General features: G+C 34.5%; 1 protein-coding gene across 1 annotated transcript in view; it reads left to right on the top strand.

The window, feature by feature from the left end:
* The window catches only part of LOC136027928 (zinc finger protein 271-like), a 181,185-nt gene that overhangs the window by 138,549 nt on the left and 19,418 nt on the right, over window positions 1-23,218 (top strand). The window lies entirely within an intron of this gene.

Here is a 23,218-nt window from a genome sequence, read left to right on the forward strand (position 1 = left end):
GGTATTTTGTTCACCATAGTTGAAAAATCTAATAACTATGACTTTGAAGACGGCTTAATCCACCACAGTTTTCGGGGGAAGGGTTGTAAGCTATGAAATCTGAGCGCGGCTTACATAAAATATTGGTTATTTTGAATTATGCAGACGTTTTTAGAGGGGATTTTTTTCTGGTGATGCTGGGGAAGGGAGGGGTTTTACGTGTGAGGATTTTCCATGAAGTAGGTTTGCATGGCGAAAGGGACATTTCTATGAAGGGGGTGCCAGATTTCCCAGCATTATTCAAAAAACGATCAGAAATTAAATAATGGATTAAGATTAAAATTTAAAACAAACAGAAATTATTATGTATGTGAGAGAATTCGCCCCAAGTCAATGCCTCGCTCTTGACACTAAAGTTCAAATTTTTTTTCAAATTCTTTTAGAATGGCCCCTGAATCACAAAGGCTGTTTGATTAGAATAAATAGCTCTTTCGAAAGGACTAAAAACTTTTGCGTAAAGAGAAATGTATTGACTAGGGGGCGATCCCCCTTGTTTACGTAACAATTTATGTTTGTTTTAATTTTTGATGTGACTCATAACTTTCCGTTAAAAAAAATTGTTTTGTTTGTTTATTTAATAAAAGCGAGGACGTCCATTGTGGTGGTACCCACCATATTTATTGTGTTTGGGCATTATTTGAAGAAGATCAGAACTGAGCTTAAAAAAAAATCCAGCTGAATAAAAAAGTTTCATCGATATCTCCCTTGTCATCAATTAACTCTTTTGCCTTCAAATTTTGACTGCCTCCAAATTTTGGCTTGATACGTTTGTAAAATGAGTGTGAATGAGAGAAGGGCTGCTTGCCCTCCAATTTTCTTGAAAGGGCACCAGAACCTTTAATTTTGAATTGAATTAGCTCCTTTAAAAGTTTCAATAATAATTCGAGCTATTATAGAGTGGTGATGCTTATGATATTGTATTTATGTCCTTTTGAAACCTTTTTTTTTATTAGGTCGACATCCGCCTAAATATTCACTAAAGTTTGATTTTAATTCAAGTTCTATTAGAATGACCCCTGAATCACAAAGTCCATTTAATTAGAATGAATAGTTCTTTTGAAAGTATTAAAAACTTAAGCGTAAAGATCAAGGTATTGACTAGGGGTGGACTCCCTTATATACCGTAATAATTTATGTTTGTTTTCATTTTTAATATTGCTCCTTACTCTCAGTTGAATAATTTTTTTTGTTTAATAACAGCAATAAATAGTATGTCTGTGCTGTCGGTACCCACCATGTTTATTAGGCTTGAATATTATTCGAAAAAGATCAGAGCTTAAATTTAAAATAAATTAAAATTTCAACTGAATAAAAAAAAAAATTATCGATGTGTCCCTTGTCATCAATTAGCTCGTCTATTATAGTGACAGCTTCCGTCACCGATACACGTGCTAATTGATAAAGAATTAAGACTATCTTGTTATTCGATTGTAGGTCAAAATTTTTAGATAAATGGGACTGTGTAATTGGGAATGATGAAGTGGGGATAATTATTGAAATCAATCGATTGTAAATTTGTTTAATTTGGGACCCATTATAGGACTAAGGTCATCCTGGCCCCATCCTGTTACAACTTTGAATATAGATGAATAATGATCATCTATTTTATTATAAAAATTTAATCATGTTCTACTATGTTTAAACTGCTCATATTGTTAAATATATTAGTTTTTGCCTCATTCATTAAAAATATGTCTTAATTGTTGTTTAAAAAAGAAGAAAAATATGCCTTCACGAGTCAGGACAACAATATTTTCTGATTCAAGTTTTTGTTGGTTCTGTACTTTCAAGTGGACGTGTTTTCGTGGTCAGAAGTTTCATACAAATCAGCCTGAAAATAAGTGTTTCGCACTAAGAATCTGCTTTAGGATCTTTTCTATAAAAATCTATTTCCCCTTATAAGCCCATTCCCTCCTCCTCTCATATCAAATAAACACGCCCTTTGGACATTCTGGATGCACATAGTGTCCTATGACCTAACTTAGCTTTAACTTTAACTACCCAATTTTCCCTGGAAGGTTAAACTCAATACCTTAGACGATCCTAAGATATCAGATATTTAACTTTAATGGAAGCACATAGTGTCTTTTAATTTAGCTAAAAGTCTCCTCATCCATCCGTGGAAGTTTCAATTTGATATCTTTAGCCTTTCTTGAGATATTACAAATGCACTCATTTAGCAACAAAGATACATACAGTGTCTTAATGTGGTTCAATATCCCCCAAGGCTTTCTAAAAGTTTCAAATTAATACTTTTAGCCGTTTTTAACATGTTGCTGGTGCGCTTTTGACAAACCAGGATGCACGTAGTGCCTTTTTATTTTGTTGAAAATCACCCTCAACATTCATTCAATTCTGTAACTTAATGCCATTATCTGTTCCCTGAAAAACTTCACTTTATATCGCTTAGCCGTTTCTAGAAATTCGTTGATATACCCTTTCTAAAGCTGGATACACTTCATGCCTTTTGGTCATGTCGCTATCCCCTAGAAATTTAAACCCAATGACATTGGCTGTTCCTGAAATATTCCAGGTGTGCCTTTTGACAACCTGGATGCACATATTTTCTTTTGATTTATTTTGATTTAACAACCTGGATGCAGGTTTTTCATTGAATTTTTTTTAGCATTCTTCTCAACACTCCATGACAGTTTTAACATGTTAACCTTGGCCGTTCTTCAGTACTGAAAGTACGCCCTTTTGACAATTTGTTTGAAAATGGTGTCTTTTGAATTACTTTTCTACACTCCTCAACGTTCCCTGGAAGTTTCAACTCTATACCGTCAGCCGTTCGTGAAATATTGCAGATACGCCTTTCTGATAATTCAGAATACGTCCTTCTGCCCTAGATTTAAACTTAATACCCTAAGCCGTACCTGAAATGTCAGTTACTTCTATGAAATTACCGAGTGTTGCCATCTCAAGCGACTTAAAATGGGATTATCATATTAACCATATTTTAAAACTCGTAGGCTAAATACCACGCTTTCTCTCCTTAACAAATTAAAAATTGTCCTAAATCCTATTAGTTGAGAGTTTACCTTTCATTTTTACGCCCAATCCTTGACTATACCTGTCTGGCTTGGCATCCGTTTATTTCCAATTGATTGTCTGATACATGGAGGCAGTCCTCAGAAAGTGCTCAAGAATTATTTTAAATGAAGGTAAAGTCCTTTATATCTCTTTTTGTCGGAAGGCCAATCAAGTCATCCTAAACGAAAGGAGAACAAAATTTTCTTTGCATTTTGCCAACAACGTCTTCCATAACCTCCCGAAAAATTCCCTTTTCCCTAGTCAATTTTTCTCCCTTCGACCTTGCCTCCCTTGGTCTGTTTCAACAAAAATCCTCCTTTTTACCCCCAATGAAATTGTCCGCTCAAAGATATAGAAGAACTTTTATACCGAGTATAAGAAATAATATTAAATAAATGAGTCCCCCCTTTTTACCTTTAATTATTTATTCCCATTTGTAGCTTCTGTTTAGTTTTATTTTACTAAATTATGTTTTGTAGCTTTTAATCGCAAGATTAAATTGTCCTTGTGTTTTCGTTTTTTTGTTGTTTTTTTTTTTTTTTATATTTAGTTTATCGCTTTTTAATTCTGCGAGTTTTCACATTTTATAACCTTTTTGAAATTCTGATATATTTTTTTCTGACTTACATTTGCTTCTTTTTTTTATAAATATATGTGCTTTTTGACTGTAAGTTGTGAATTTGGCCCACCTGGGCTTGTAATAATAATTTATCAGAAATATAATCTTATTTTATTTCTTGCGTTATAGGTAAATCCTGTGCATTCACATCGTTTCTTTCCGTTTAGGGCTAGGGAATGCTTTCCCCTAAATGCTCCCCGTGAGCTTTTCCTTAATTCCGTTCTAGTTTTTTCGTGGACTTTTTCCTTGCGTTTTATTTATTATTTTTTTTTTTACTAAATTGTGTTTTGTAGGTTTTAGTCACAAGATCAAATTGTCCTTGTTTTTTTTATTATTCAATTGATCCCTTTTTAATTCTGCGAGTTTTTGTATTTTATAATTTTTTTTGTATGTTTGTGTGCCTTTTGATTGTAAGCTGTGAATGTGATCCGTCTGGGCTTGTACTAGTAATTTTTCAGAAATAGTATCTTATCTTATTTCTTACGTTATAGGTAAATCCCGTGCATTCACATAGTTTCTCTCTGTTTAGGACTAGTGAATGCTATCCCTTAGACCTTCCCTTTTCCTTCCTTAAAGGAAACCTTCCTTAAGGTTTTTCCTTAGTACCATTGTATTATATGTTACATACGTAATATAAAAACAATGGGCATTTTACATAGTCTACAGCTCTGTCCCTGAGGCTTTAAAGGATCTTGACGAACCTGGAGGTATAGCTACAGGCTCTTTCGATTATTTTGAACAAAATGGCAATTTAAAAATTTTATTTGAATATTTTTAGGAGTTGTGGAAGGGTATTTTTGAGAGTCGGGTTGGGTGGGTTCCTCTCTAGTTACTTTGAAATTTAAAAGGATCCTACAAGTCTGTTTTCGACTTAGTGAGTTCCTTCTAGGATTTTGACACAATCACCTCTGGGAAGTGGCCTAAGGAAAAATTGTACAATTACATTGAAGTCATACCACCCTTTACCTAGGCAGTGCTACTATTCCACCAATTATAGTGTTAGGAGTGTTAGCCTTCTCTACGAAAGAAATAACTCTAAAAGAAATTTGATCTTATATTTAGAAGCATAAAATTGAGGCTGTCCCTCCCCCCTTCCGTGCTGATTTAAGAACATGAAAATTCCCCATGTAAGCCCATGACACCATTGATATTTTATGTGCTACAAATTTCCCACAGCTAGTAGTTATTTATAGAGCCGATTCCTTATCAAATATTTAGGCAGGCGAATCCAAAAGCATTAGATAGATTAACAATAATAATACCATACAATGCTTATAAAAAATAATACCATAAAAGCCAAAATGATTTGAATTCGCTTTGTGTATTTCCCTAATAATTTGAGCTCAATATTTATGAGGGAATATAGTTAACTGATGTATTTTATTCTTGTTTAAGTGTTTTAGCATCTTTAGACAATAAATAAAAAAAATTATTAGCTTTCCATCTTTTCTTTGGAAAAAAAGAAAGCCAAGTACTGCTGAGTCTTGTACCAATCATTCTTTTAGAAAGCAGAAGGGAACGTGTTTCGAATTATTTTGTTAATTTTGTTACCAGAGCAACAGTTCGATTTGGATCTTTTTTTTTTCTTATATCACAAAATTTAGGAGAAAGTGGAAAAGGCCTGAAATGTATTAGTTTCTAAGTAAAGTTGGAGCCAAGGTTCGCTTGATGAATTAAAAAGCTGTCTAGCTTCATCATAGGGTGAAAAATAGTGTTGGCTAATGCTTGACGTCAGAAGGACTGGCTAAAGTTATTTTGTCAAGTTGTATCTTTTTGAAGCTGAAATGATTTCTAAATCAGTACTGTGTATTTTTAAGATACGTGACCATTCCAAGACCACATCAAAATATGTTCTTAGAATAATAATACCTTCTTTTAAAAAATTCTGAATTATTACTAAAAAATAGAGTCTAAGGCACAGGAATCGTATCAAAAGTACTTGGTATTCAGTGAAAGTTGAAGTCAGGCTACAAAGTTGGAGCTTTCCTTTTGTCCCTTTTCTATAGTTAAAAAGGAATTTTCCCTTTGCAAGAAAATCAAACTTTTAATTTTAGATTCATTTTGTACCAAAAATACTGTATTTTATAGTGCTAAGAGCATTTTGGCCTTTTGAAGAAATATCGGTGAAGTTTTATATTAATAAATCGTAGTAAACTGTGTCTGAAGTTTAACTCCTTTGTATTTGGCTAATTTTTGCTCCTTTAAGATTATGTTACTACTTTATTTTCCTTTATTGAATGCTTTCTTGGAAATTTTTTTTTTAAGTAATTTTTATTTCTTTTAAATTGACATGCTGTCGCTATTACGCTTAATATTCATAACTGGAAAGTCAAAACTGAAGAAATAATAGCCGAAAACTGTTAGCTGAATGGTATTCAATTAAATGATCTAATGGGAAAATATCTATTCAGTTAAACTTTGATCCTCCTGATTTATATATTTTTTCTTCGCTGTACTAGTGTTCGAGAACATTGTAGGGCTAGAACGGGGATGTTGACTAAATAAGCAATTTTTTTAGATAGACGTTAAATCCAAAAAAGATACTGTCATATATCAGTAAAACGGATAACAGTAAAATGGGATTTAATTTACTTAGAGCCAAGGCCTAATACAGAGGACCAACGTAATGTCGAATGAATACCATTGAATAAGGGAATAGTGTAATAAATTTATAATAAATTATTTTGAGACTGGCGCTGTTGAAGTTTTTATATTTCCAAAATTTTTGGAGATGAGGAAAAGGATCAATTTTTTTCGGGCTATTAGAACGAATCAATGGTTTTGAGGGCGAAGATTTTACAGTTTTTTTCTTAAATTTAATTCTGCCCTAGGTTAGAGGGAGGATAGATTATCTATCAACAAGTGAACAGCCTCTCTAACAACTACAGCCTCGTCTATAACTCCTTCTTTAAAATTTTTAGGTGTAATCTTGGACCATATATAATTCAATGGCTTTGGAGCCTACCTCTGAAGTTGAAATAATCTGAATCATCAATGGTTAGAGAGCTTACACCAAACCGTATTTTTGCTAAGGTTGTCAAGTTAGAAAACGTATCACAGTTCATATTATTAACTGAACAATATAGTAAGCATACCAATTAATGCCCTTTACGAATATAATAATCGCTTCTATAGCAAATTCAAATTTAAGCAATTTGTTGACCTCTTGAAAAATGAAGAATTTTCAATCAAAGTATGAGCTATCGGTCGTTTTCTATAAAATGATATTACGCATTTTCAGCGCCGTTTTCTCCGTCGTTTTCGACAAAATAATGCAACATTTTCTCAATAACAAAATTATTCATAATAAGGTTGATTAGGTCAGGTCAAAAAGTGCTTAAATTTGTGATAGAAGCGATTATTATATCGGAAAAATAGCATAAAAAAGGCATCGAGTGGTGTTTTCACCGTTTTGTTAAGTTTATAATATGAGCTATGATACGTTTACTGTCAAGTTTTCAAACCGTATTTCTGCTGGGGTTGTCATATAGTCAAAATTAAAACTCACTATCAAACAGTTCGTGGTAACGAACTGTAGTAAGGAGCGACCTGGCTCAATAGTAAACGAAACTCTAAAAAAATGAATTTTGATACTAAAAGATACATTAAAAGAATCGGATTTTAAGCTGATTGTAAACATATAAATTTCATCAAATTTAGTTTTTTTCATCAAAAGTTACGAGCCAGAGAAAATTTATCTTATTTCGGAAAATAGGAGGTAACACCCTTTAAAAGTCAAAGAATCTTAACTAAAATCACACCATCTCATTCAGTGTATCAGAGAACACTATTGTAAAAAGTTCAAGCTCCTATCTACAAAAATGTGGAATTTCGTATTTTTTGCCAAAAGACAGATCACGGGTGCGTGTTCATTTTTTTTTTTTTTTTTTCAGGGGTCATCGTATCGACGAAGTGGTCCTAGAATGTCACAAGATGGCTCATTCTAACGGAAATGAAAAAGTTCTAGTTCCATTTTTAAGTGACCAAAAAATTAGAGGGCCCCTAGCCCCCTCGCATGCTCATTTTTCCCCAAAGTCAATGGATCAAAAGTTTAAGATAGCCATTTTTTTCAGCATAGTAAAAAATCATACTATGTCTTTGGGGATGACTTTCTCCCCCACAGTCGCCGGGGAAGGGGCTGCAAGTTACAAACTTTGACCATTGTTTACATACAGTAATGGTTATTGGGAAGTGTACAGGCGTTTTCAGGGGGATTATTTTGGTTTGGGATGGTTGAGGGGAGGGAGCTATGTGGGAGGATCTTTCCTTGGAGGAATTTGTCATGGGGGAAGAGAAATTCAATGAAAAGGCCGCAGAATTTTCTAGTATTATTATAAAAAAAAACAATGAAAAAATAAACATGAAAAAAAATTTTCAATTGAAAGTAAGGAGTAACATTAAAACTTCAGACGAAAAGACATTATTACGCATATGAGGGGTTCTTCTCCTAAATACCTCGCTCTTTATGCTAAAGTATCTTTAGTAATCTCAACAAGTAATTTCAGTAATTTCAACACGGCCTTTCTGATTCAGGGGTAATTCTGAAAGAATTGGGACAAAACTTAAGCTTTAATGTAAAGACCGAGGTATTACCGAGGGGAAAAACCCCCTCATATACAAAATAAAAATATAAGAATATAGAAGTTTGTTACGTAAGTCAATTCTTAAGTTACTTACATTTTTTACTAATAAAAACTTTCGCTAAAAATTAAAAGTTCTAGTTGCCTTTTTAAGTAACCGAAAAATTGGAGGGCAACTATTCCTCCTTCCCCATCGCTTATTTATCAAAATCATTGCATCAAAACTAAGAGAAATCCATTTAGCCGAAAAAGAATTAATATGCAAATTGCAATTTAATAATTTATGTGCGGAGAGCCAAAATCAAACATGCATTAATTCAAAAACGTTCAGAAATTAAATAAAAAACTTGTTTTTCAACAGAAAGTAAGGAGCGACATTAAAACTTAAAACGAACAAAAATTACTCTGTGTATGAAAGAAGCTGTTCCCTTCTCAACGTCCCGCTCTTTACACTAAAGTTTTTTATTGTTTAATAAAGTAGAATTGCGAGAAACAGCCAAAATTTAGCGTATAGAGTGGGTCGTTGAGGAAGGAACAACCCCTTTCAGACACGGAGTAATTTCTATTCGTTAAAAAACACTTTCACTTTCAGTTTCCAATTCCAGAATTTGTATGAGGATATACAGACTGCATACAGTCCTTTTACCCCTTTGACTTCAAGATGGCACTAGCAATCCTTCTTTTTCATCCTCTCTTCCCTTCTGTTTGGTTTGTGGGAAGTGCAAGTACTTGAGCTGCCTGTCCCAAGCAGTTTAAGGCCAAGAGGCCGGCTACTCACTCTCGCTCTCTTCTGCACAGTAGATCTTCATTAATAAATTAGCTCGTATTCCATTGTCTTTTTCATAATTTGGATCATCACCCTATAAATCGGCCTTTCAGTATTAGGAGGTAGTTGTAAGCTTATGATGGAGTCAAACATTTCTTCAATCTTTAGCTTTCTACAAATTATCTTAATCTTATTAGTTTCGTGAGCAAGTATATGGCAATCAAAAAATATGTTTTGGGGAGTTAAACTTTCAACTTCAAAGTTTCAGCTTCAGTTTTACTTTTAGTTAAAGAAACTAATTTTTTTTTATTTAACAACATTTTTGGAAGCACATTATTCGTACATGTTTTCAATATTTATCACGCGGATATCTTTTTGAATACCGCATTACACAGGAAAGGACTTGAGGAAAACGGCTCAGCGTGGTATATTATTTTTGAATTGAGGGTTTGATATTTTTGGTAATTTTTTGGGTATAGTGGTGTGTTTTACCTGGGATTCAGGTAAATTGGGATCCACATCACTCTCCTGGAGTGATGGTGGGGCCAAATGCAGTAGGTCCAAATAATGAGCAGGGGCAGGCCCCCATGTAGGCTACACAACATTTATTCCACAAGTTGTACCTATGTCTCAAGCTATACAGTACCAGGGTCAGGTTATACAGCAGACACCAGGATTTAATCAGGCAAGACAATCACCATATGTCACAACTCTAGCCCCCCACAATAGTCAATACAGTCAGCATCAAATCTATATCTAGCCACACTCTCAAAATAGATTCATTGCTACAGTCCCTACATCAAATTCATTCGAAATTTTGAATTCAATAGATGAAAATTACCCACCTCTTCCCTCAGATGAAGCCATGAATTTAGGCAGTGCAAACCCTAAAGAAGTGGAGGGTATCATAAATTTCCCTAAGCTAGGATTATCTCATGACTTAGGAAAAGGAGCCAAAAGAGCTATATCCCCAACCCTCATTGAGGAAAACAATAGAGTTGCAAAAAGTTGCTACACAGCTCCTCTTAAGTACCACCCAAAAAATAAGGGAATCCAGATTCTTGACAGATTTGACAATAGAGTAATCTTGTCCAGCAAAGTTGAAACAAAAATATTGCCTATGGAAAGAGAAACCACTTTAAGCCTAAGAGAAGCATTGAAACCTGAGCACTTTGAATTTGAACTGAGCAAAGATAAAAAGAGAGTCACAATATTTCTTCCAACTGAATCTGCTGTAGCAAAAGCATTGACAATTAAGAAAATAGGTGAAACAGAAGTCCAAGCAGAGGAATTTAAACCCAGATGTCAAGGAGTAATAAGAGGAATACCTAAAGAAATCACCAAAGAAGAGATTAAAAGTGATCTTGAATCTGAGTCTAATGCTAATGTGAAATCTGTAAAAAGATTGAAAAGATTTAATAGAGAAACAAAACAATTAGAAGATAGCCTATCAGTCTGTATTACATTTGAAAATAATCTCTTGCCCTCAGCTCTATGGCTATATGGTAGGAAAAGAGAAGTTCAAGGATACCAAAGGCCTATTATCCAGTGCTTCAAGTGTCAAAAGTATGGACATATGCAGGCACAATGCAGGGCACCACAACCAGTTTGTCTCAGATGTGCAGGTCCTCACCAGTCAAAAGATTGTGAACTTAAGAAAGTAACATTAAAAGAAGAAAAATTCCAAAATTATAGCTGTGTAAATTGTATGGGTAACCATTCTTCTACTTCTGGATTTTGTAGGGTAAGAGATCAAAATAAAAATATTTTAAGATTATCTCAAGAAAAAAATATTGGCTTTAATATGGCTTCCATAGCATATAGATCCTATGCAGATGCATTAAATAAAAAAAAGGCCAAAGAGATCAATGAACAAAACAAAATCCAAAAAGACATTCTAACAAAGCTAGTGATTTTTGTTTCAACTGCACCAGAAGTGGTTGACTTGAGGGACTTGGAATTACAAGAAAGGGTCCAGAAGTTATGCTCTCTTATGAAAACATTATTCAATGAGAAACTAGAATCAAGTGAAATTCTAAAGCTAATCAACATAAGCCCTTAAATGAGAATTTTATCATTCAACACTCAATCAGTCAAAAGAGTTAAAAAGGACTTGATTGAGAACTTTGCAAAGAATAAAGAAATTGATATTATCTGCCTACAAGAAACATGGCTGACAAGCAGAGATACATGTTTAATGAAAGATTTTCACATAATTAGAAAGGATCAAGAAGAAGGTAGAAGAGGCAGATTGATTACAGCCATCAAAAAGACAGTGTACCATCAGGTTTTAAATTTTGGATCATTAGTAAATCAGAAGGTAGAAGTGTTGTTGTGTAGAGTGTATAGATATAGAAAACCAGCACTGATATTAGCCAATGTGTATAACCCAGAAGGAAACAATATGGATTTGGAGACTGTTTTTAATTTAGTAAAAAATGCTGTAAAACCAACAGAAGAGTTTTTAATAGTTGGGGATTTTAATGCCCACTCTGATATTTGGTGTGGTTGTGGAAATAAAAATGGTAGTGGAAATGCCTTGGAGAAAATCCTAGAAGGAGAAGATGAAATAATTCTTTTGACACCATATGCGTTACCCACTAGGGCAAATCCACACAGGGGTCTATATTCAACAATTGATTTAGCCTTTGCATGTGGTAGAATGGCAACTAAGACAGCTGTCACATCAGAAATAAATAGTGACCTCATCAGTGACCACTTTCCTGTAATTGTGGATATTGAAGGCAGAATTGAAAGCCCAAATATTGATAACCAGCCAAGGTTCATATTCAAAAAAGTTAATTGGAAAGAGTACAGAACAAGTCTGGGATCTATTGAACTGGAGAAAGAACTCAATTCTTTTCAAAACATAGAGGACAAAATTTGTAAATTCCAACAACTTCTGCTGGAGACAGCAAAAAAAATCATCCCACAGAGCAAAAAAGGGGAAACTAGCCACAAAGAACCTATATGGTGGAATACTGAATGTGAAAATACCAAGAAAGCATGGAATAGGGCAGCAAACGACTATGGAAAAATTCTATCTACAGAGAACTACATTAAACTAAAGCAAAATTTGTAAGAGCCACAAGTGATGCTTGAAGTGATTCATGGACAATGTTTGTAGAGGGTTTAAATTTTAGAGATTGAAATGGGAAAGTCTACAGATTTATAAAAAGAATGGGTAGTAGAAATAACCCTCCAAATCCAAACACCCCAGTGCAATTTAATGGAGAGCTAATATTTGATGACAAGAAGAAAGCTGAAGCAGGAGTTAGGCACCTAAGTCAGACCATAGGCAAAGAGGATCCATTTATAAAGACAGTCCTTTGCTCTAAAGTATTTGCTAAAGCAAGAAAACTTGCAGAGGAGGAAAGTAATGAACCATACAATTTGCCTTTCACAGATGTAGAGCTAGAAGTTGTGCTAAATAAATTGCCAGAAACAGCCCCTGGGCCTGATAGAATCCACCCAGCATTATTGAAGAATCTTCCAACTAGATGGAGACAAGAACTATTAAAAATAATTAACATTTTATAGAAAGAGGGAAGATTTCCAGATTGTTGGAAAAAAGGCATAGCTTTAATGATACCAAAACCTGGTAATTTAGTGGAAAATCACCAATTTATAACATTTCTGCCGGTTGTAGGAAAGATCTATGAAAGACTGGTCAGAAAAAGGTTGGTTTACACAGTGGAAAAAACACAAATTCTTCAGGATATTCAAAATGGATGCTGGCAAGGGAGAAGCACAACTGACAGTCTTCTAAGCATTTTGAGAGATTCACTCTACACATTAAATAACAGGAAAGTCATGATACTTACATTTCTAGATGTTAAAGGTGCATTTTACAACATTGTTCACTGACAAATATTAAATGGACTTGTAAAAGCAAACATCCAAGGCACACTGATGAATTTTTCAATAGAATATATGTCTGGCAGAGAAGTTGCTGTACTTGTTGGAGAGTCAAAATTAGAAAACAAGGTTCAAATTAAAAGAGGAGTTCCACAGGGAAGTGTCCTTGGTCCTGATTATTATAACATATCTGAACATGACATTCCTATTAAAGATGATGCATGCAATGGCTGTATTTTTGCTGATGACAATAAGACTTGGACTGTCCAGGATACTGTAGAGGAAGCTGAAAAAGAAGCCCAACAAATACTTCTCCAAATAGAAACATGGGCAAGTACTCTAGATATAATATTTGAACCATCCAAAGCAAAAGCCATGGTAATAACACAAAGGAGAAATATCAGACAACCTTTTTTGAAATTTTATGGAGAAAATATAGAAATAGTAAAAGAATATAAAGCCCTAGGGATAATACTGGACTGTAAGATGAGATTTACGAAACATATAGAAAATCTGAAAATATCATGCCTTAAAAAGATAAATCTTATGAAAATGATGGCAAGGGGGAGGTATGGAGCTAACCCAGCAGTAATGAGAGAATTTCTTAGCAAGTATATACGATCAAAAATTGAATATGGGGCCACTATATATGGCAGTGCAAATGAAGGTCAGCTAAATAAGCTAGAAGTTATACAAAACACAGCTATAAGGATTGCTTTTGGTGCAAAACATACCACACCAATTCCATTCTTATTAATTGAATCTGGTATAGAAGAACTGTCAACAAGAAGAGATGTACAATTACTTAAATATATTCAAAAACTATGGACAGCAGATAAAAATCATCCAATCAAGAAACATATTGTCAAGCGTGGGCTATTCCATACCATGAACCCAAATAAACTAAGGAAACATCTAAACCCATTTGAGAAAGCAGAAGCACTGATGAGAATAGAAGGCTTGAATTTCTCTATTACTAGAATGTTGCAATATAAGAAACCCATTGAAACCCCACCATGGCTTTGGATGCAAATACCCTGTACCATAGAAAAAAAACAAAAAAATGAAAGAAGTCCACTATACACAAAAATGGAATTTAACAAACTTATCACAGAAAAATTTCAAAATTTCTGTCTAATATATACTGATGGATCCAAAATAGAAGGAAAGGGAGTGGGAGCTGATGCTTTTGTTCCTCAGAAGAACTTAGTGGCATCCAGATCTCTAGAACAATACTCAACAGTCTTTGAAGCTGAAATTGAAGCAATAGAGATAGCGCTTGATTTAATCCTAAAGGCCGCAATAAAGGACAAAGAAGAAAGAAAATTTGCTATTTGTAGTGACTCAAAAGCTGCTATACTGAGCTTACAAAATTTTACTTCAAACCAAAACCAAGAAGTCAGTTTTTGTTACAACACACTTCTCCAATTGCTCCAAAATGGATATGAAATTCAGCTTTGTTGTACAGTTCTACGATGGAATAAATATGATGAGCTTACCATTCTCCAGTGTTCAAGCAAGTTTGAGAGTGAAATCACCACAGGCAATCTACATTTGTTGCCATGCACATACGTTAAATTTAGTCATTGCGAGCTGTGTTGAATCTGTTGGCACTATTAGTTCTTTTTTCTCACTGGTCCAGACTCTATACACATCCATTTCCAACAACTACACTCGGCATTAGTTGTATGTTGAGGCTAAGGAAGCTACTGAAGTGCCAGTTCTGGAGCTGAAAAGAAGTGCTGCCATACAATGGTCTTACTTGTATTGATTAATATCGAAGTTTATACTCCAATTTGAATCTATTTTAGCTGTATTGTTTTCTTTAAGCGAGGGAGCCGACAGCAAAGCCTGGGTAGAGGCACCTGGGCTCCAGAAGAAAATAGGATCTTTCCTTGTTATCTTCCAATTGCACTGCATAGCAGCAATTATGTTAGTGCCAGAGCTGTCTCAGTAGCTCCAGGCCATTGACTTGGTTGTTTCTCAATTGGGCACCCTGATTCAGGGCAAAAGAAGGTAACTTACTGACCTTTATTCAGACCCTTCATTATTATTACCTTTGAGAAGGCAAAAGAGTTCGTGACATAACTTGAAATCGAAGTACCTGGTGTGTATGAACCCACAACTGGACCCTCGTCTGTTTGTAAGATGGCATTTCTGACGTCTTCAATCAAAGTAAATGTTCTCTGAGTGATGGAGCAACATTCTGGGTATTTTGATTGAGCTGGTTGAACAAGTTCGTAGGTTAGCCTTGTCTGTCCTGTTTGAAAACTCATTGAAGTGTTCTTTCCATTTGTACATATTTTCTAAATGTCCTCTGATGACAGTTTCATCTGATCTTTCAGATCAGATCAGATTTGTTTGTTGATTTGACCAATCTTCATCTAATTGTTCCACTGGTTTCATTAATTTTTTTCCCTTTTTCAATTATTTTAGAAATCATCTTTTTTGAATATCCATTACCTATTAGAATATCCTTGAAAAAGCTCCTTCATTATAATTTCATGGATCCAAATATCCAAAAAGGTAACTTATTCTCTGTTTCTTTTTCAACCGTATGTTGAAATTCCCCTCCCAAATTATTTAAATTTTTTAGAAAACCTTCAATTTGGGTTTCTCCATAATTCCAAATACATAATCCATATATCTGCCCCAAAATTTAGACAAAACGAAAATAAGAGAAGAGAGAAACAAAGATAATATGAAGCAGTGAAAAGCGTATACACTGATGCGAATGTTTGGGTCAAGACCTCCGCTTGACCGTCCTTAGTGCACGATAATAAAATAAAAATTACTAATAAAAATCCAAAGGTAATTAAAAAAAAATATACCTTAAAAAAACCCATGAACTAACATATGAAGACCTTGTTACATAAAATATGTAACAGGGAAAGGGTAACTGAACAAAAGTACAAATGGTAACTCGATTTTTCAATTTATACAAAGCATTTTTTGAAGCTAATTGTTTTCCAGGTACGGCACCAGGTACTATGTGCCCAGGTACGGCACTGTTACATACTCGCTTAGGATGCAAATTATGATTTTGTTGATTTTGTCATGATTAGCCAGTCTGGTCGTTGAAATTTTTTATCCAAAATTTAGGTTTGAAAAAATATGTTTCTTTGGCTTAAGTTTCTACATGCTCTACATAAATATTTGCTTACAATGGAATTCAGATTTGAATTTTTAATTGCTTTAGAAGGTAATTACTTAATTTTTCAACTGATAAATTGAATGCTAATAGACACTATCTTTTTTGTATCTCATTTTATATCTATTTTTACTTTTTTCAAGGCCTAAAATTGAGAACAACTAGATATACCCTCCTGAAAAAACATAGTGACATATACATAATAGGCCTACACTTTGTAGTGTTGAAATCATTAAAACCATGAATAAAACTTTCATTTCAGGAATAAAACCAAAATTTTTCAAGTCTTCGGATTGGAAAATTTAGTAATAGAAAACAGCTAACAGAATAAGCTGATAGCTATATTTTGCTGTTTTTGCCGTGATTTTTTATTTTAACTTAAATCCAGAACTACCCTTTAAATTTAATTACATCAAAAAGACAGTTTTAGATTTTTTGCACCCGTAAAGAAAATAATAATCAAATTTGTAAAGCCTTTGACTGCTCAAGGAATCGAGTCTCTTCTGCTGGGGTTTCTGCTGTTGTTAAAAGTCAGTATTAGACACCAATCGTAATGTCTTTTGTATTTTAGGACTCTCCTTGTTGTATCCAATTGTATCCAAGTTTCGATGATAGTACTATAATTCTCATAATTTGCATTAATTCAGTTCCAAGATTTTTCATGGACTTGCCACAAATTCTGAAAATGGCTGATCCCATCACAGTTTCTGAGGATTCTTTCATTAAGAATGGTAAGTTGTACAATTGCTTTTTTTTGTCAGAATAAAAGAAAACCTACTTTGTTCTACAAAATAATTATTTCTTTTTTTCCTCCTTGCTTATTATGTGGTCCTAGAAAAAAAAGGCTCTTAATCTAACAATTAAGAACTTAATGGGGATAAAAATGGCTTCTTTGTGACGTAAAACCCATTTAAATTCAATTTATTAGCGTTCATTTTTAACTTTGGTGAGACAATTAATCATCTGGTAGAGAAATTTTCTCTGATTCTTTCTCTGTGAAGGTATGATGAATTAAATATTTTCGCTAAAGCAGGGGTAGTTATGGGTATTCAGATGGGAATATCTAATCATAATACATGTAAGGGATGAATAAAGTTATTTGAATTCAGCTTCTAAACTTTGGGAGATTATATTTTGTATTTTATATATTGGAAACTAATTTAGAAAACCTCGATTAATTGGCATTTTTTTCACTTTTAATTGTCATTTTTGTGATTGTTTAGCTTTAAAATACTGTATTTTTTATTTTAATTTTTTTTTCATTCTGTTGACCTGAACGAGTTGACCAGAGAGGAAGGGGGAAGCCAGGGGTAGTTTCCATAGCTTTTCATTGGTAATATTTTGGGGGAGGACGGGTGTCCTCCCATAAGTCTTGGAATTAAATATTTTTATAGATGTTTTTCTTAGGAGAGAGTGGGGGGGGGGGGTGTTCGGTCTTGCAGGGCCAGGGGTAAGTTGCCATAATTGTTGGAATATAATATCGTTAATAATTTTTTTTTTGGGGGGGGAGAGGGTTGGACATGCAGAGAAGTCCAGGTGTAAGCTCTCTTTAGTTTTGGAATAAAATATCGCTCACAAGTGTTTTAGTGGTGGTGTGGGTTTAGCTTATCTCATCTATTCAAATATTTTCAAAATCCTCTCAGTAGAACCTAATATTTCCCCTGAACATAACATACAATACTTGCCCCAGGGCTCCGGGTTTTTGTGTTGACCCTGAAGTTTTTTAACCGATGTTTTGACTTATTTTAACAAAATGGCTGTATCAAAAATTTGATTGGATTGATTTGTGGTAAAGAAGCCAGGATGGCTTGTTACCCTTTGGTCCCTTTTGATTCTCAAAAAGAGAAATAGAAATTTCAATTTCCAATAGAATGAGCCCTCGACGAACATATGATCATATGATCATTCCTTCCATAAAAACCTATGTACCCCCGGGTTCTGAGGGGATCCTTAAACCCTGAAATTTTTACTATTTGATTTTTAGTCAATTTTGGATATAATAAAAATCCCAAAAATTTTATCGGATGTATTTGGGGAAAAGATGGCCTATTAGGGAAGGAGAGGGGGCTAGTTTCCATCAGGTTAATTTTGACTCTCAAAAAGGGAACTAGAAATTCCGATCTATAGTCGAGTGAGCCCCCTCTGAAGTTTTTACTATCATCCCTTCCATAAAAACCTAATATGCCTCGGAGGCATAACCTAAACCACTTGTCACCAGGATCTGGGGTGGGGGGGCTGTGTGATCCCGGGAGTTTTTGTCATATGATTTTTGGTCAATTTAGTCCAGCAACACTTATCCAGGAACTTGTAGTTATGAGAATTTTGTTATATATTTCAGGTTTCTGTTTTCTTTTGCTTTATATTAACTAGATTTAAAAAAATGATATTTGAAAAAAACAGCATATACATGTGATTTTATGTATGTCTGTATATTTACATTTTCACGCGTGTCTGTTTAGTTAAAATTTTGTTTTAGAAGTTGAAGATGTTTTACCAGTTGACAGCGAGAAGCTCTTTCATTTTCCAAATCATCTTTTGTCATCAAAACGTGAAGATGTTCCTTTGTTCAATTTACCTAGCATATCAGGACCATGTAAATTTGAATACGACACCCAGGAATCCAAATGTTCCTACAATGAAGGTGCATTGGAAATATTGTTGTTGTTTTTTTTATATATGTTAGATAATATTTTATTGGACAAAAATAGGACTAAAGGAATTCATATTAAGATGGAACTTTTTTTTGTATCTTATTCCAATGTGCAGGTGTTTTTGTAGTCTCTCATGATCATTTTTATGGCACTTGGTATTAACCAAGTGACATATAGCAATCGCAAATCTGTAAATCTAGGACGATGAAATTGGGCAGGCGTATCAGGGACCGGACCAGATTAAATTATAAATAGTCTTTTTCCCGATTTAACCATCTGGGGGGGGGGGGGGAGTGGGGAATTCGGAAAAAATAGAAAAATAGAAGTATTTTTAACTTACGAACGGTTGATCAGATCTTAATGAAATTTGATATTTGGAAGGATATCGTGCCTCAGAGCTTTTATTTTAAATCCCGAACAGATCTGGTGACATTGGGGGGTGGGGGGTTGAGAGGGGGAAACCTAAAATCTTGGAAAACACTTAGAGTGGACGGATCGGGATGAAACTTGGTTAAAAAAAACAAAAGCTCTAGATATATGATTGACATAACTGGAACGGATCCACTCTCTTTGGGGTAGTTGGGGGGGGGCTCTCTCAACTCTGAAAAATTAGAAAAAATTAGGTATTTTTAACTTACGAATGGGTTATCGGATCTCAATGAAATTTGATTTTTAGAAGTATATCGTGTCTCAGAGCTCTTGTTTTAAATCCCGACCAGATCTGGTGAGATTGAGGGGGGAGGGAGCTTAGGAGGGGGAAACCTAAAATCTTGGAAAACACTTAGAGTGGAGGGATCGGGATGAAACTTGGTGGGAAAAATAAGCACAAGTTCTAGATACATAATTGACATAACTGGTACGGGTCCGCTCTCTTTGGGGGGGAGGGTAATTCTGAAAAATTAGAAAAAATTAGGTATTTTTAACTTACGAACGGGTGATCTGATCTTAATGAAATTTGATATTTAGAAGGATATCGTGTCCCAAAGCTTTTATTTTAAATTCAGATCCGGATCTGGTGACATTGGGGGGAGTTTGGGGTGAGGGAACCTAAAATCATGGAAAACGCTTAGATTGGAGGGATCGGGATAAAACTTGGTGCGAAAAAGAAGCAGAAGTCTTAGATTCGTGGATTTACATAATAGGAACGGATCTGCTCTATGGGGGGGGGGTTAATTCTGATAAATTAGAAAAAATGACGTATGTTTAACTTTCGAAGGAGTGATCGGATCTTCATGAAACTTCATATTTAGAAGAACCTCATAACTCAGATCTCTTATCTTAAATCTCAACCGGATCCAGCGTCATTGGGGGCGGGCAGTTGGGGGGTGGACCGGAAATCTTAGAAAAAACTTAAAGCGGAGAGATCAGGATGAAACTGGATGGGAAGAATAAAAACCCGTCTAAGATACGTGACTGATATAACCGGAACGGATCTGCTGTCTTTGGTGGAGTTGGTGGGGAGGGTAATTTTGAAAATTGAGGTATTTTTAACTTACTAAACGGTGACCAGATCTTAATGAAATTTGATATTTAGAAGGATCTTGTGCTTTAAAGCTCTAATTTTAAATTCTGACCAGATCCTGGGACATTGGGGGGAGTTGGAGGGGGAAACCGGAATTCTTGGAAAACGTGAAAATTGGGGTATTTTTATCTTACGAACGGGTGATCGGATCTTAATGAAATTTTATATTTAGAAGGAATTCATGTCTCAGAGCTCTTATTTCAAATCCCGACCAGATCTTTTGACATCGGGGGGAGTTAGAAAACACTTGGAGTAGAGGAATCGGGATGAAGCCTGGTGGATAGAATAAGCATGTCCTTGACACGTGATTGACGTAACCGTACTGGATTCGCTCTCTTTGAAGGAGTTGGGGGGAAGGGTTCAGTGATTTTTGCGAGTTTGATGCTCCTCGACGTGCTAAGACGATGAAAATTTGTAGGCGTGTCAGGGAGCTGCACAAATTGACTTGATAAAGTCGTTTTCCCAGATTCGACCATCTGGGGGGCTAAAGGGAGAGGAAAAATTAGAAAAAATCAGGTGTTTATAACTTACGATTGGGTGATAGGATCTTAATGAATTTTGATATTTAGAAGTACATCGTGACTCAGGGCTCTTATTTTAAATCCTGACCGGCATTAAGCCTCTGATTTTCCTTTTGAATCAATTTATTGATTCTTAGAATTTTGTTAGAGCTCATACCATATGAGCTCTTGGCTCTTAGCTATTCTTGCCTCGTCACAAGTGCCATATGAGCTCTTAGCTCTTGTTAAATTTTCACTTGAAAATGGTTTGGTAGGTTTCAATATTAAACAGTTCGTGGTAACGAACTGTAGGTAAGGAGTGACGTAGCTCAATAGTAACCGAAACTCTAACGACAGAATTTTGATACCAATAGGTACATCAAAATAAATGCAAGAAAATTTTCCGTATTTTCGAAAATTGGGTGAAACACCCCCTAATTGTTATAGAATCTTAATGAAAATCGCACCATTAGAGTTAGCGTATCAGTGAACTCCAATATTGAGGTTTGAAGTTTCTATCTGCAAAAATGTGGAATTTATATTTTTTGGCAGAAGAAAGATTATGGATGCTTGTTTATTTGTTTGTTGTTTTTTTTTCTTTTTCCAGGTGTCCTTCCAGGTTTGACCCAGTTGTCCTAGAATATCGTGAAAGGGCTTATTTAAACGGAAATAAAACGTTCTAGTGCCCATTTTTAAGTGACCAAACAGATTGGAGGGTAATTAGGCCCCCTCCCTACCCCTTTTTCCCCCCAAAATTGTCCGATAAAAATTTGTAGATGGCCATTTTATTATCTAGTTGAAAGATCCAGTAAATATGCCTTTGGATGTAACATAATACAGCCTCATTTGAAAGGTGTTCAAGCTATAAAAATTGCCCATTGTTTACCCATAGTATTTATTATTGGTAGGCATACATACATTTTAGGATGAAAAGACGAATTTCCTGCTATTTTTTATTCACGGGGAAATTTTTCAGTGGGAGGCAAGTTTCCACGGGTTGAACTTGTTAAAGAAAATTAAACTCTGGGGGAATTCTTTAGAATATATATACAATTTTTTATTGCTTGCTTTCTCATTTCCGTCTCAATTTTACGCGTGGAGTTGTTAAGGGTAATTGCCTGGGTAAATTTTCACCAGGATTGAATTGTCTAGAGAATATATCCACTGGGAGGGTATTTCTCCTTGGAGGTGGGATCAGATTTCCTGGGATTATTTAAAAAACGACCAGAAATTAAATTAAAAAAAAACAGGTTTTTTTTCAACCGGAAGTAAGGAGGAAAATTAAAACTTAAAACGAGCAGAAGCTATTAAGTATATATTAAATACTAAGAATATAGGAAGGGGCCTGCCTTCTCCTCATCTTGCTCTTTGTAATGTACGCTAAAGTTTAAATTTGTCCCAATTCTTTAAGAATGACTTCTGAGCCACTATGTTCGTTTAATTGGAACAATAAGAAGGTTTTTTTCAAAAGTACTAAAAACATCAGCATAAAGAGGGGGGTTTTGAGGAGGAGGTAACCCCATCCATATGCGTAATAATTTCTGTTCTTTTTAAGTTTTATTGTTGCTCCTATCTATATATAGATTGTACAACTCATATTTGTAGTGTATATATCTTTTTCTAAAACAAGGGGTAAATCTGTCTATTATATTGATTTGAAGTTTACTTTAAATAAGCAGAAAGTTGGCTGCTATGATCTGAAGTGCCTAGAAGCTAAACTCTACTGTCTAATCTTGTAACCGAAATTCTAAGAAATGTAATTTTGATACCAATAGATGCAGCAAAAGAATCGAATTTGTATGCTGATTTCAAATATATAAGTTTGATTAACTTTACTCTTGTCTATCAAAGGTTACGAGCCTGAGAAAATTTTATATATTTTCAAAAAAACGGGAAAACACCTGCCAAAAGTCATAGAAGAGTCATGGCTTTTCTGGCGACAGCCAGATGGCGACATGGCTTTTCAGCCGAATAAAGGTGTCCATTTTGGTTTCTATCAATTTCCCTTATTCAGCAACATAATCTTATTTTGCTATTTCTAAAATTTTTCTTGTCTGGGTTTTCTGAATTGTTTTTTTTTTTTGCAAATTCTATTTCAACTTGTCTGTGAAAATGGTACATAGAATTTTAATAATTTTAACACATACTTGAAGAGGATTTTGAAAGGAACAAATTTACTGTTAATTTTTTTCTAATTAATTTAAAAAAGATATTTTCATCATTTTATTTGCCTCCACTAGAAGTTTTTACCATCAGTTTTATATTAGAAACTCCTGCACTGTTTTATAATTAGTTTGAATAGACGGGCATAAATACGGTCAGCGTTTCAACTTGTCTTACTGACATCACAAGTGAATGTTTCAACAAATTATAAAAATAGGAGTGCTCCGTCAAATTTTTAAATTATGGTCAAAGATTTTGAAAGACGAGAAAGGCCATTAAAGAAGAGCTTGGTATAGTTACTTTATAGAAGTGTTTTTTGGAAGATGGTAAAGAATT

Source organism: Artemia franciscana, chromosome 6 (genome assembly GCF_032884065.1).
Source record: "Artemia franciscana chromosome 6, ASM3288406v1, whole genome shotgun sequence".
Taxonomy (NCBI): Eukaryota; Metazoa; Arthropoda; class Branchiopoda; order Anostraca; family Artemiidae; genus Artemia; species Artemia franciscana.